Source organism: Cricetulus griseus, chromosome 4 (genome assembly GCF_003668045.3).
Source record: "Cricetulus griseus strain 17A/GY chromosome 4, alternate assembly CriGri-PICRH-1.0, whole genome shotgun sequence".
Classification (NCBI taxonomy): Eukaryota; Metazoa; Chordata; class Mammalia; order Rodentia; family Cricetidae; genus Cricetulus; species Cricetulus griseus.
Genome location: NC_048597.1, coordinates 102,854,951 through 102,868,345, shown reverse-complemented (window position 1 = coordinate 102,868,345; position 13,395 = coordinate 102,854,951).

Sequence of the window (13,395 nt, the reverse complement as noted above, 5' to 3'; positions counted from 1 at the left end):
GGGGTACTCCTTTCCCATCCTCCTCAACTCTCTCATTACCCATCACCACCCAACACTTGCTGTGCCCAGAAGCCATCAGATGTAGTAAGAAGAACCTAGCTTCCCTCACTAAGCTAAGGTTCACTTGCCACCAGCCTAGGAAGGGGGAGCCTTGTCCTCCATCCTGTGCCACCATCAGCTGAGCTCAGCTCTCCAAGTGAACAGAACAGTCATGGGAAAGATTGAGACCTGCTGGTGCTGAGTCCCTGGTGGGGTTGCCTAGAGGAAAGCCATGCAGAGAGTCCTAAGTGCACTCGGGTCTGAGTCGGCTCCTTTTCCCAGTTGTGCTTTTACACACTGAAGAGGTTTGGACAGGGCTCTCATGTCACCCTGATCGCCCCTCTGGTCTGATGTGGACCTGGATGGCTGGACCCGACCCATCAGATTCAGGTTTCAAAGTTGCTGCTCCTCACACAAGGACCCAGAGGAGCTCTGTGTCACCGCATTGTATTTTCAGATCCCTGGGCCTGGCCTCCTGCCTCTTGCCACGTCCCCACTCTGTTCAGGACCACTAAATGTTGAAATGTTGATGCATACTGAAATAAAGGCAATTTGTTGTGTTGGGGAAGGGTATACAGTCCAGAATGACCTTGAATTTTCGGCAGTCCCTAGCTACAGCCTCCTATATGCTGGGATCGACTGTGTGAGCCACAGATCCATGGCTTCTCCAACTTTTTTTCTTTTGAGACAGGGTTTCTCTGTGTAACAGCCCTGGCTGTCCTGGAACTCACTCTGTAGACCAGGCTGGCCTGGAACTCACAGAGCTCCACCTGACTCTTCGTCCTGAGTGCTAGGATTAAAGGTGGGCCCCCACTCTCCAGAGGCAGCTCCAACTGTTAATGTACCCTGGAACCCCTATTGTGGATGTTGTTAAAATGCAAAGGGAATTAAAAGTCTATTTTCCTACAGGCTCCCAAACAGTGCTTCCGGCTAGGCACGGCTGGGTGACAGAATTCACCCAGAGCTCACATTACAAAACACCCAGGGACCTTTCTGAAGAAGCACAGCCGGCCAAGGTGAAGTTAAAATTCCAGTGACTCTTCCTTTGTCTGTCTTCCCCAAATGAGATTGCTCAAAATAATCCCCAAGACCACACCAAGCCATCTTGCAAAAATATTTATAGCAGCACAGACCAGAGCCATCCCAAATACCCCATGATAGGCAAACAGCTAAATATAGTCTAAGCCCAGCATAGTGGTGTATGTCTTTTATTCCAGAATCCAGGAGGCAGAGGCAAGCAGATCTCTGTTGTTGTCGATCCCAGCACTCGGGAGGCAAAGGCAGGCAGATTTCTGTGAGTTCAAGGCCAGTCTGGTCTACAAGGTGAGCTGGAGGACAGCCAGAACTATTTTGACACAGAGAAAACCTGTGTCAAAAAGAAAAAACAAAATCAAAACAAAACAGGAAAAAAAACTATTGTTTTATGTCCAAAGATGTTTTGCCTGCACCTATATGTACTACCTGTGTGGCTAGTACCCACAGAGGCCAGAAGAGGGCCTCAGATCCCCTGGAACCAGAGTTACATTTGTGTATGAGCTGTGAGAGCTGGTAACCAAACCCAGGTCCTCAGCCAGAGCAGCCAGTGCTCTTAACTCTTGAGCCATCTCCCCCAGCTCCCCACCCCTTTTATTTTTGAGACAAGGCCTCATTGTATAGTCCTGGCTAGCACAGAACTTGCTATGTAGACCAAGCTAGTGTTAAACTTAGAATCTACCTGCCTCTGCCTCTGCCTCCTGAGTGCTGGGATTAAAAATGTGTGCCACCAGGCTGAAGAGATGGCTCAGCGGTTAAGAGCACTGACTGCTCTTCCAGAGGTCCTGAGTTCAATTCCCAGCAACCACATGGTGGCTCACAACCATCCATTATAAGATCTGGTGCCCTCTTCTGGTGTGCAGATGTACATGGAAGCAGAATGTTGTATACATAATAAATAAAGTCTTAAAAATGTGTGCCACCAACTCTACCCCAACCTTGGACTCTTGGCCCTCGTTGGCCTCCCAAGTGCTGGAATTACAGGCATGAATGTCTAGTTGATTTAAGACTTTTTTACTTTATGATATACCAACCCAGTTCCCATGGTTCTGTTATGGAGCTAGCCACAAAGAAATTCTCAAATTCACCCAGTGGCTAGATCATAGGACCGTCTTCATTCCAGAGGAGTCCAGCCTCATGCCCTTGAGGAGACAGTGCTGCACAGCAAGGCCAACAAACATCTGGACAGACAACTCTTGCTACACTTCCCCATCTATAAAATTCATTAGCCACTGTGCCTATGCAATGGAAATCTGAACATTAAATATATGTTAGGGGCCAGGTATGGTGGTACACTTCCATAATTCCAGTTTTCAGAGATGGAGGCAGGGGGATTAGGGGGAGTTCAAGGCCATCCTCATTTACATAGCAAGTTGGTGCCTAGCCTGGACTACATAAGACCATCTCTTAAAGAAGAAAAAAGAGATCAACACTAGTAGACTGTTGTAAACTAACTCTCAGAGCTTACTCAGATTTGACTGTTTCTATCCATTAACATCTTTTTCAGCTCCAGGCTCCTACATAACATCAGGCATCATGTCCTCCTGGTCTGTGAAAGCAGAACTAAGTTTTTCCTTCCTTATCATGAGCATGGCACCTTTGAAGACATATATTCACATTTGAATAACAGCTTTATAAAATATTATTCATATGCCATAAAATCTGCCCTTGATTAATCCCAGCACTCGGGAGGCAGAGGCAGGCGGATCTCTGTGAGTTCGAGACCAGCCTGGTTTACAAGAGCTAGTTCCAGGTCAGCCTCCAAAGCCACCGAGAAACCCTGTCTCGAAAAACAAAATAAAATAAAATAAAATTGAATTAAATTAAAGCACAATTTGTGGGGAGAAAGGGTCAATTCTATCTTACAGGTTATAAATCATCAGGGAGCGGTAGAAGAAACTCAGGAGCTGAATCAGAGGCTGTGGGGAAAACTCCGCTTACTGGCTTGCTCCTGCAGGCCCAACTTTGCTTTCTTTCTTTCTATCTTTTTTTTTTCTTTTCTGTTTTTTCGAGACAGGGTTTCTCGGTGGCTTAGGAGGCTATCCTGGCACTTGCTCTGGAGACCAAGCTGGCCTCGAACTCAGAGAGATCTACCTGTCTCTACCTCCCGAGTGCTGGGATTAAACACGTGCGCCACCACCGCCCGGCCCAACTTTGCTTTCTTATACAAGCCAGGACCACCTGCCCAGGTGTGACACTGACCACAGTGAACTGGGTCCTTCCACATCAATCATTAATCAAGAAAATACCCTACAGTCAAGCCCACAGGCCAGTCTAATGGAAGTAATCCTTCAGTTGAGAAAGCGTCACTCTTCCCATGTGACTCTAGTTTGTGTTAAATTGACAAAAACTAACCAGCACTGGGATGGAGCGATGATTCAGTGTATAAAGGTGCTTGCTACTAATCCTGGGAACCTAACCTGAGTTTGATCCCTAGAACATCCCTGGGGAAAGAAAGGAGCCAACTTCTGCAAGCGGCCTTCATGATCTCCACGTGTGCCATGGAACATGCACACACATACACCTGTGCACTCAAGAGCACAAACACATACACAAATGAAAAATAATAATGCCAGGTAGAGGTGTTACTCACCTTTAATACCCAGCACTCAGGAGGCAGAGGCAGGTGGATCTCTGTGAGTTGGAGGCCAACCTGGTCTACACAGAGTGTTCCAGGACAGCTAGAGTTACACAGAGAAACCCTGTCTCGTCATAATAAATAAATATAAAATTATTGTTAACTCAGTGGTACAAAGCTTGCCTAGTGTTCAAAGCATTGGGTCCTAACATCAAGGACTACAAAAAAGAAGGAAGGGAAGGAGAGAGGGAACATAAGGATGTATTTATAGATAACAAAAGCCCTTGCTCTTATTGGCTACAGATACAAGAAGCCCTGCCCGGGTCCTGAACCCCAGCCAAACCCATTATTTTGAAGCAAAATTCAAGCAGAAAAAAACCACCAAATATGTGTGGTTTTGTCTTTGTTATAGAAATAAGAGGAACTGTCCTCTGGTTAAACCATATTTAGTGGGTTCTTTTTTTCTTTCTTTCTTTTTTTTTGGCTTTTCAAGACAGGGTTTCTCTGTGTAGCTTTGGAGCCTATCCTGGCACTCACTCTGGAGACCAGGCTGGCCTCGAACTCACAGAGATCTGCCTGCCTCTGTCTCCCGAGTGCTGGGATTAAAGGCATTCGCCACCAATGCCCAGCGTGGGTTCTTTTTTATATAAATATATAGGTTTTTAAGATAGGGTTTCTCTTTGTCTCAGGCTGTCCATGAACTCTCAGAGATCTGCCTGCCTCTGCGTTTCTAGTGCTGGGCTTAAAGGTCTGCACTACCACCACCATGCAGCTAGTGGGTTCTTTTGTATTGTTGCAGATTCTTCTGGTCGGTACAAGAGAAATGTTTTCTAAACACAAGGCAAAAGGTCAAGGGAATTGGCTGTGGTCCACACCTATAATCCCAGCACTAAGAATATGGAAGCAAGAAGCTCAGGAGTGGTCCCTAGACACCCTGGGTCAGACTACATGATACTCTATATTGAAAACAAACAGGCAAACAAAAAACATACAATGTTGGCTGAGCTCCTTTGCTTTTTTTAGAATACGAGCTTAAATCTTGGTTCATTGCTCCCCCTGCTGGCAATTTCATGGAATTTATTTCCTACCACAAAAAAAGCACAGGGTTATTCAACAAAATTTGAATCATGAATACTCTGTAAGGTATTTACAGAGTTTGAGACCCAGCACCAGAAAAAAAGAAAGAAAGAGAGAGGGAGGAAGGGAGGGAGGGAGGGAGGGAGAGAGGGAGAGAGGGAGGGAGGAAGAGAGGGAGGGAGGGAGGGAGGGAGGGAGGGAGGAGGGAGGGAAGGAATTCATTTTTATCTTAACTAAATATCGCTCATGGAAAAAAGACCTGCTGTGTTTGGGTACTGGAAAATTTTGAAGTTCACTTATTATAAGGCAAAACATTGACTTTTCCATTTTTCTTATTCATTTTTAAGATTATTTCAGTTGGTGTACAACATAATGGGTTTTATTTTTTACTGCATTTTTTATTTTATTTTTTGCTTTTTTTTTTTTTTCCCCCGAGACAGGATTTCTCTGTGTAGCTTTGGAGCCTATCCTGGCACTCGCTCTGGAGACCAGGCCTGCCTCTGCCTCCTGAGTGCTGGGATCAAAGGCTTGTGCCACTTCTTATTCCATGGCTTGCTGGGTAACAACAAAGGGAGGAGAGACGACATCATGGGCCAAGCACCCAGCTACAGAGCAAGCCACGGAGTAAGAGGTAAAGAAAGGCCTATAGCATAGAGAAAGATAGCTGGGCAGTGGTGGTGCACGCCTTTAATCCCAGCATTCAGGAAGCAGAGGCTGGCAGATCTCTGTGAGTTTGAGGCCAGCCTGGTCTACAGAGCTAATTCCAGGACAGCCACAGAGAAACCTGTCTGGAAAAACCAATAAATAAATGAAAAGTTTATTTATGTGAGGGAAGATTGTATGTCATGTGTGTGCAGGTACCCTCAGGTGTTGGATCCTCTAGAGCTGATGTTCCAGGCAGTGGTGAGCTGCCCCATATGGGTTCTGGAAACAGAACTTGGGTCCTCTGCAAATGCAGTGGGTTTTTACTACCAAGCCATATCTCCAGTCTGCCTGCTTGAGGCTTGCAGGTGCTCGGATTATGGTCATGCACCACCACACCTGGCTTCCATCTTCCTTTTACAACCAGTATCAGGCTTATGACAGCACTATCGTATATGACAGCAGCTCTCTTCCACAGCTGTGATGCTCTATTTTTTTTTCCATCCTCGTTGTAGGTTATTTCTATTTATCACACCATGGCTAGGAACCTGAGATACAGTATTCTAGAACAGATAATTTTTTTTTTCTTTTTCGTTGAGACAGGCTCATGTAGATGCCTGTGGAGACCAGAAGAAGACAATGGATCCCCTGAAACATGAATCACAGGCAGTTGTGAACAGCCTGATGTGGGTGCTAGGAATGAAACCCAGGACCTCTGGAGGAGCAGTAACTGCTCTGCATCTCTCCAGCCCCCAGCTTAGGTGTCTTTTGTTATGATCTCCATGTGTCCCTGAGCATTTGAAAACTCTAATCCCTCAGGGTGGTGGTGGTGGTATAATATGAACAACCTTTTGGAAAGTTGTTGGTGAAAGGTTCAGGCTTTAATGCTGATTGGCTCTACCTCTTTAAGAGACAGACCCCACCCCCTGACAACAGTCAGGGCATGCACAGGAAAACGTGCTATGTCATCACCACGTCACCCACCACACATTACGGCCTGCAGGAGGACTCTCGGCATGCGTGGAACCTCAGTGCACATGCGCAATCTTCTCTTTAAAAGTTCCAACTTCCCTGCAGCTCTCTCTCTCTGCACTTGCTCTCTACTGCTTCTTCTTCGCTCTCTCTTCTCCCATCTACAAGCTCTCTCTGCCTCTCTATGGCGACCGGCCATGGAGGTCAGCCATTACCCCTGTTTCTCTTCTCTCTTAGTCCCCCTGCTCTGCCGGGCCTATAATAAACTAGTTAATATGTCTCTTAGTCTTATGTCTCATCTTGCACCTTTCTCTTTTTCTTCAAAAACATAACAGTTGGGGCCCAGGGCAAAATGGCAGTGAGCAACTACACAGATAAGTTCATGCCACCAGCCTGCCCAGTGAATCCTACTGCCCAGTTGATTTTTGATACTCTTTTTTTCTGAGACATGGTTTCTCTGTGTAGCTTTGTAGTCCAAGCTGGCCTCAAACTTACAAAGATCTGCCTGCTTCTGCCACCTGAGTGCCAGGATTAAAGGTGTGTGCCACCACCATTGCCCAGCTGGATTTTTTTTTTTTTTTATGTTTTAGGAGTTTACTTTTAAATTATTTTTCTGTGTTCCTTTTGAAGTACCTAAAACGTTTGTTCTCTTAGCCTGGCACTCTTCTAAGTCCCTCTTTCTCAAGGGGGAGTAAGTTAGGGAGATGGCAGCTACACAAACAAGAAAAACTTTTCTCCTACAGACTGCCTGCGCTCCAGCCTCTGGGCATCCAGGAATCCCTAACCTTCCAGGGTTTTACAACATTGATTAGGATTCATAAGTCTCATTGGCCTAAAGGGTTTTGGCCCAAGAATGTACCAGTTCAAGACTTTCTTAGGGGGAGTGGAGAAGTGGCTCTGTGGGTAAGAGGGTTTGCCACCAAGCCTCAGGCTCTGAATTCACATCTTGAGACTTACATGGTAGAAGGAGAGAGAGGTAGCTCTGGCAATTTGTCTTTTGACCTGCATGCTCACACAATGGCATGAATGCCACATGCATATGTACACATACACAGATAAATAAATGTAAAAATAAAATGTAAACACACTTTCTTAGTTTTTATAATTATTTAATTACTACTCATATTTACATATCCATCTCCCCTATTGCCTTGCCCTCCCAACCTCCCATGTTCCCCACCAACCATCCCCAAACCACTCCCTCCAACTCCTCCCCAGGGATCACACTTTCTTAGGTTTAACAACTTCTCCCTTTTCAAATAGGTCATCTTGGTCTAAAAATCAACTTTCGGCTATACTCCCTACCGCCACTGAGTGTTCAAGAACTCACATGGTTTCTGATCCTTTCTGGCATCTAGGTCTCCTCTCCCCAAGCCCAGGAACATTTACTTACTGGACACTCGCACAGCCCACGATAGTTGATATTCAGAGATGTCAGTATCAATTCTACCAGACCTCAACACAATTTCCACAGCCCTTTTTACACTCACACCTACCTCCAAGACCATGCCTACATCTGAACCACACCCCCCCCCAATTAAATTACAGGGGCTGAATGACAAACACGGTGTCTTCAGTGCAGTATCCATACACGGAACGTTATCTGCTTCCCACACTTGTTTACAGAAACAAGCTTATGAACGACCTTCAGAACACAAAACACACGATTCTCTGCAGACTCCTTGTCTAGCCTTTATTCAACGAACCTGCCTAACAGACAAGCAGACTTCCACCTGCTAGTAGTGCCTATATGCCTGCACGCGTGGAGGCATCCAAAGGGAGCTTCTGCGTTGAGACGGGGCCTCGAGTCACCAAGGCAGGCCTCTTGGCTCCCTGTTTAGCTGAGGAGGATTTTGAACTGAGTCATCCTCTTGCCTCTACCTCCCATGTGCTGCAAAACCTGGCCCGAGCTACCATGCTGGGTTCCTAAAATGTTTCTTGAGGCTTCACGCCTTCTAAAAGTGCTAAGAAATCCTTAGGGGTAAATATAAAACTAAAAGTTTCCAGGTCTGCGGGCTGGAAAGATGTCTCAGAGGTTAAGAGTACTGACTCAACTTCCAGAAGTCTTGGGTTCCATTCCGAGCACCCACATGGCAGCTCACAGTTGTCTGTAACTCCGGCTCCAGGGGAACAGGACACCCATGGCAAAACACCAATGCGCATAAAGTAAAAACAAATAAACAAGGCTTTAAAAAGTTGATCAAGATGATAGCAGTTCGAGACCTGCTTGAGGTAACTGAAGTAGTCCCACAAAAACAAACTGAAAGAAGGAAAAAAATCCCTCCACGTCGACAAGGGCAATTCTGTGAAACCTTTTACAATCGGAAAATAATTTGTGTCTGGAGTGCGGTGGTCACGTGACTTGGAAAGGCCACAGACAGCATGCGCGGAGCCGCGAACCGTTGCCACGCCTTGTGCCCCGCCCTCCGCAGGTTCCGAGTAGAAACCTGATCCCACGCCCTCCCCCACCCACTTCCGCTAAGGGCATCCAGAGCGCAGGCGCAAGACCCCGCCGCCTTTCCGCGGCTTCCCAGGCTAGTGTGGGTGAATGCGCATGTGCAAAGAGGCGAGGGGCCCCGTAATTACGCGGGACCAGGTGGGTCTCGAGAACTCACGCGACAGACTCCTCCCACGTAAATAGGCGGAGCCGAGAGCCAGGAGGTTTTCACCATGCGCACGCGCACTGAGAGCAGGAAGGTGGTGCTCGTGGAGGCGAGCTTTACGCATGCTCACTTAAAACCAGTAGGACGCTTATGACGTCAGCCACACTGTCCGTCTGATTCGTGTGTGTGTCGCTTTCCCCGCAAACCCGCTTTTAAAGAGCCAGAATCTAGTTCCATCTAATTGTGGTTTTGATTTATAATTTTATTTTATTCTGATAAAACTAAACTCATACTTTTTTTTTTTTTTTTTTGGTTTTTCGAGACAGGGTTTCTCTGGCTTTGGAGGCTGTCCTGGAACTAGCTCTTGATTCTGGTGCACCAGATCCACCTGCCTCTGCCTCCCGAGTGCTGGGATTAAAGGCGTGCACCACCAATGCCTGGCCTCATACGTTCTTCATGTATAAAAATTCTAAGTTCACATTGTAGTATGGTTGGCTAAGTACAACCCAAAGTTTTCCCTAATATTTATTTTTATTTTGTATGTCTGGGTGTTTTGCCTGCATGTGTTATGCACCAGGCTTGTTTCTTATGCCAGAGGAGACGGAAAGAAGGCTTCAGATCCCCTGGAACTGGAGTAATAGACAGCAGTAATCTGGGGTGTCAGAAACGGAACCCGGGTGCTCTCCGATAGCAGCTGTTACTTTGCTCTTAACCACTGAGCCTCAACCTTTGCTTTTTTGTGTTCTGAGACAGGGCCTCCCTCTGTAGGCCGAACCGCCCTTGAATTTAGAATACTCTTGCTTCAGTTTCCCAAGTGCAGGAATTACCACCACGCCTGGTTTCAAAAAATGCTTTTTTTTTTTCGAGACAGGGTTTCTCTGTGGCTTTGGAGCCTATCCTGGAACTTGCTCTTGTAGACCAGACTGGCCTCGAACTCACAGAGATCTGCCTGCCTCTGCCTCCCGAGTGCTGGGATTAAAGGCATGCACCAACACTGCCTGACAAAAAAAAAAAAATGCTTTTTTTTTTTTTAAAAAAAAAGATTTTATTTATTTATTATGTATAAGTCTTCTGCCAGCATGCTAGCAGAGGGCACCAGATCTCATTTAAGGTGGTTGTGAGCCACCATATGGTTGCTGGGAATTAAACTCAATTACCTCTGGAAGAACAGTCAGTGCTCTTAACTGCTGAGCCATCCCTCCAGCCCCCCCAAAAAATGCTTTTTAAAATTAATTATTTTGGCCGGGCAGAAGTGGCACCTGCCTTTAATCCCAGCACTCGGGAGGCAGAGGCAGGTAGAGCTATGTCTGAGTTGGAGTGCAGCCTGCCCTAGAGAGTGAGTTCCGGGACAGCCAGGGCTACACAGAGAGACCCTGTCTCAAAAAGTAAAATAAACAAAAAGTATAACAGTTATATCAAAATCATGATTAAGAACTCAATTTAAAGCCGGGCAGTGATGGCACACACCTTTAATACTAGCACTCAGGTAGAGGTAGGCAGATTTCTGAGTTTGAGGTATACAGAGCTAGTTCCAGGACAGCCAAGGCTACACAGAGTAAACCATGTCTCAAAAAACAAAACACACACACACACACACACACACACACACACACACACACCAAAACAAAAACAAAAAACACCCCTCAATTTTAAAAAAGTGTTTTTAAAAATTTCTTCCCACATTCCACTATACTCTTTTTTTTCTTTTTTTTTAAAGATTTTTATTATGTATACAACATTCTGCTTCCATGTATATCTGCACACCAGTACAGGGCACCAGATCTCATAATGGATGGTTGTGAGCCACCATGTGGTGGCTGGGAATTGAACTCAGGACCTGTGGGAAGAGCAGTCGGCACGCTGGTTAAGCCATCTCTCCAGCCCCTCTTTTCTTGAATGTAGTCCTATGAAATGCCAATCAAGATGACATTCTCTGTGGTCTTTCCAAGGTCAAGAGGTTTGACACTAAACACTGGTGGCTTTACCTCCCTGCTCTTTTTTTTCTAGAAATGTTACTTACACCAGTGAGCCAAAGGGTTTACTGAATTTTATTTTTATTTATTTACTTATTCATTTGGTTTTTCGAGACAGGGTTTCTCTGTATAACAGTCCTGGCTGTCCTGGAACTCACTCTGTAGACCAGGCTGGCCCTGAACTCATAGAGATCCACTTGTCTCAACCTCCCAAATGCTGGGATTAAAGGAGTGCACTACCACCCCAAGTTTTGATGAATTTTATTTTATTTATTTATTTATTTATTTACTTATATATTTATTTATTTATTGAGACAGGGTTTCTCTGTGGCTTTGGAGGCTGTCCTGGAACTAGCTCTTGTAGACCAGGCTGACCTCGAACTCACAGAGATTGGCCTGCCTCTGCCTCCTGAGTGCTGGGATTAAAGTCGTGCGCCACCAATGCCCGTCGTTTTGCTGAATTTTAAAATGAAGACGATAACCACCAGAATCATAAAATTGTCAGAAGTAATTGGGGTGTGTGTGTGTGTGTGTGTGTGTGTGTGTGTGTGTGTGTGATTACAGGTGCCCTCAGAGGCCAGAGACATTCAAAACCCTGGAGCTGAAGTTACAGGTAGATATAACCTACTCAGCATAGGTCCTGGGACTTGAACCTGGGTCCTCTGCAAGAGCAGTATGTGTTCTTAACCACTGAGCCATCTCTCCAGCCCTAGAAGTGAGTTTTTAAAGCATGTAAGTGCAAAATAGTATGCCTCATTCTAATCATATATTTAATAGTCAATAAATGGTATTCTTCACTCATAAACTAGCAGTGTTATTCCAGCTGCAGAGTTCCAGAAAGTTCCTCAGAAGGATTTACCTAATTGCAAGGATTACCAGGTGTGTGTAATGGTCTCTTAGACCATAGGGCAGCCAATATCATGGTCCATTCTTTTTACATATTTTCCCCTGTCTAGACTGTATGTAATAGTATGGTAGAGTTATTTTAATTTTCATTTCTTTAATTGCTAGTGAGACCATGCATTTTTCCCCTTGGGATAATTTATTAGTTGTATTGCTTTGACTGACAACTATTTTTGAACACTGTAATTTCCACAGGCTTATCCCCATTCCCCGGAGACATTATGTTTGGCTTTAGATAGAACATTAGAACATATATATATATATATATATATATATATATATATATATGAGGCCAGGCATGGTGGCATGGTGTAATTCCAGCACCCCAGCATTCTGGAGATAGAGTCAAGAGGAACCAGATGTTCAAGGACAGCCTGAGCTACATGAGATCCCATCTGTAAAAAGAGACAGACAGACAGAAAAATGGACAAAAAGAGATGGAGGCCAGCAGACAACACCCATCCCTCAAAAACAGTTCTGCACAGTAGAACTTTCTAGGGTAAGGAAATATTATGAATCTGTCCTGTTCCATAGAGCCAGCGCCACAGAGGTTAGAAACAAATCAAGGAATTGGGGGGGGGGTCTGCAAACTAGGAGGTAGCCTATATAGCTAAAAAGGAACTTAAAAAAAATGACTTCTGACATTGTCCCTGAAGGAGAAAGTCCCAAAGGGAACTGTTTTCACCAGAGGCAATACTCTATTGGTCATGTTAGCAGACACCTGTAATCCAAATACTTGGGAGGTGAGGACAGGAAGATCCAAAGCATAAGATCACCTTCAACTATAAAACAAGTCTGAGGATAGTGTGGGCTACAGGAGACCTTGTCAGAAAAAAAAAATCCATTCATATTTTTCCCACTTCAGTAGAATGATAACAAGGTCTTGGCCTGAAATCTAGTGGTAGAACATGTACTTAGCATGCCCAAGCATGTATGCCCAAAGTCCTGGGTTCCATCCTCAACACTCAAGGAGAAAAAAATTACAGAGGGTGGTAGCACTCGCCTGTAACCCTAGCATTCAAGAACCTGAGGCAAGAGGATCATGAGTCCCAGGTCAGCCTGGGCTACAAAGTGAGCATCTCAAAAACAAAACCAAGACTAAATTATATTTTGTTTCATTTGCCCTCCCCCCACACACAGGGTTTCTTTTGTAACAGTCCTAGCTGTCCTGGCATTCATTCTGTAGACCAGGCTGGCTTCCAACTCAGAGATCCCTGTGCCTCTGCCTCCTGACTTCTGGGATTAAAGGAATGTTCCACACTGCTCAGCTTCAAAACTATATTGTATTGCTCTCTTTCAAAGAGAAGAAAGGGGGAGATGGAGGGATACAGCTCAGCGGTGGTGCAGGTACTGTCTTACCTGTGCAAGGCCATTCGATACTCAGCACCATAAAAAAAAAATTGACAGGGCATCCCTTTAATTCTGGAACTCGGGAGGTAAAGACAGTGGAATCTATTTTAGTTTGAAACCAACCTGGTCTATATAGAGAGTTCCAGGCCAGCCAGGACTACATAGTGAGTTCCTGCCAAAAAGAAAAAGCAGGGGCTAGAGAAATGTTTTAGCAGTTTAGAGCACT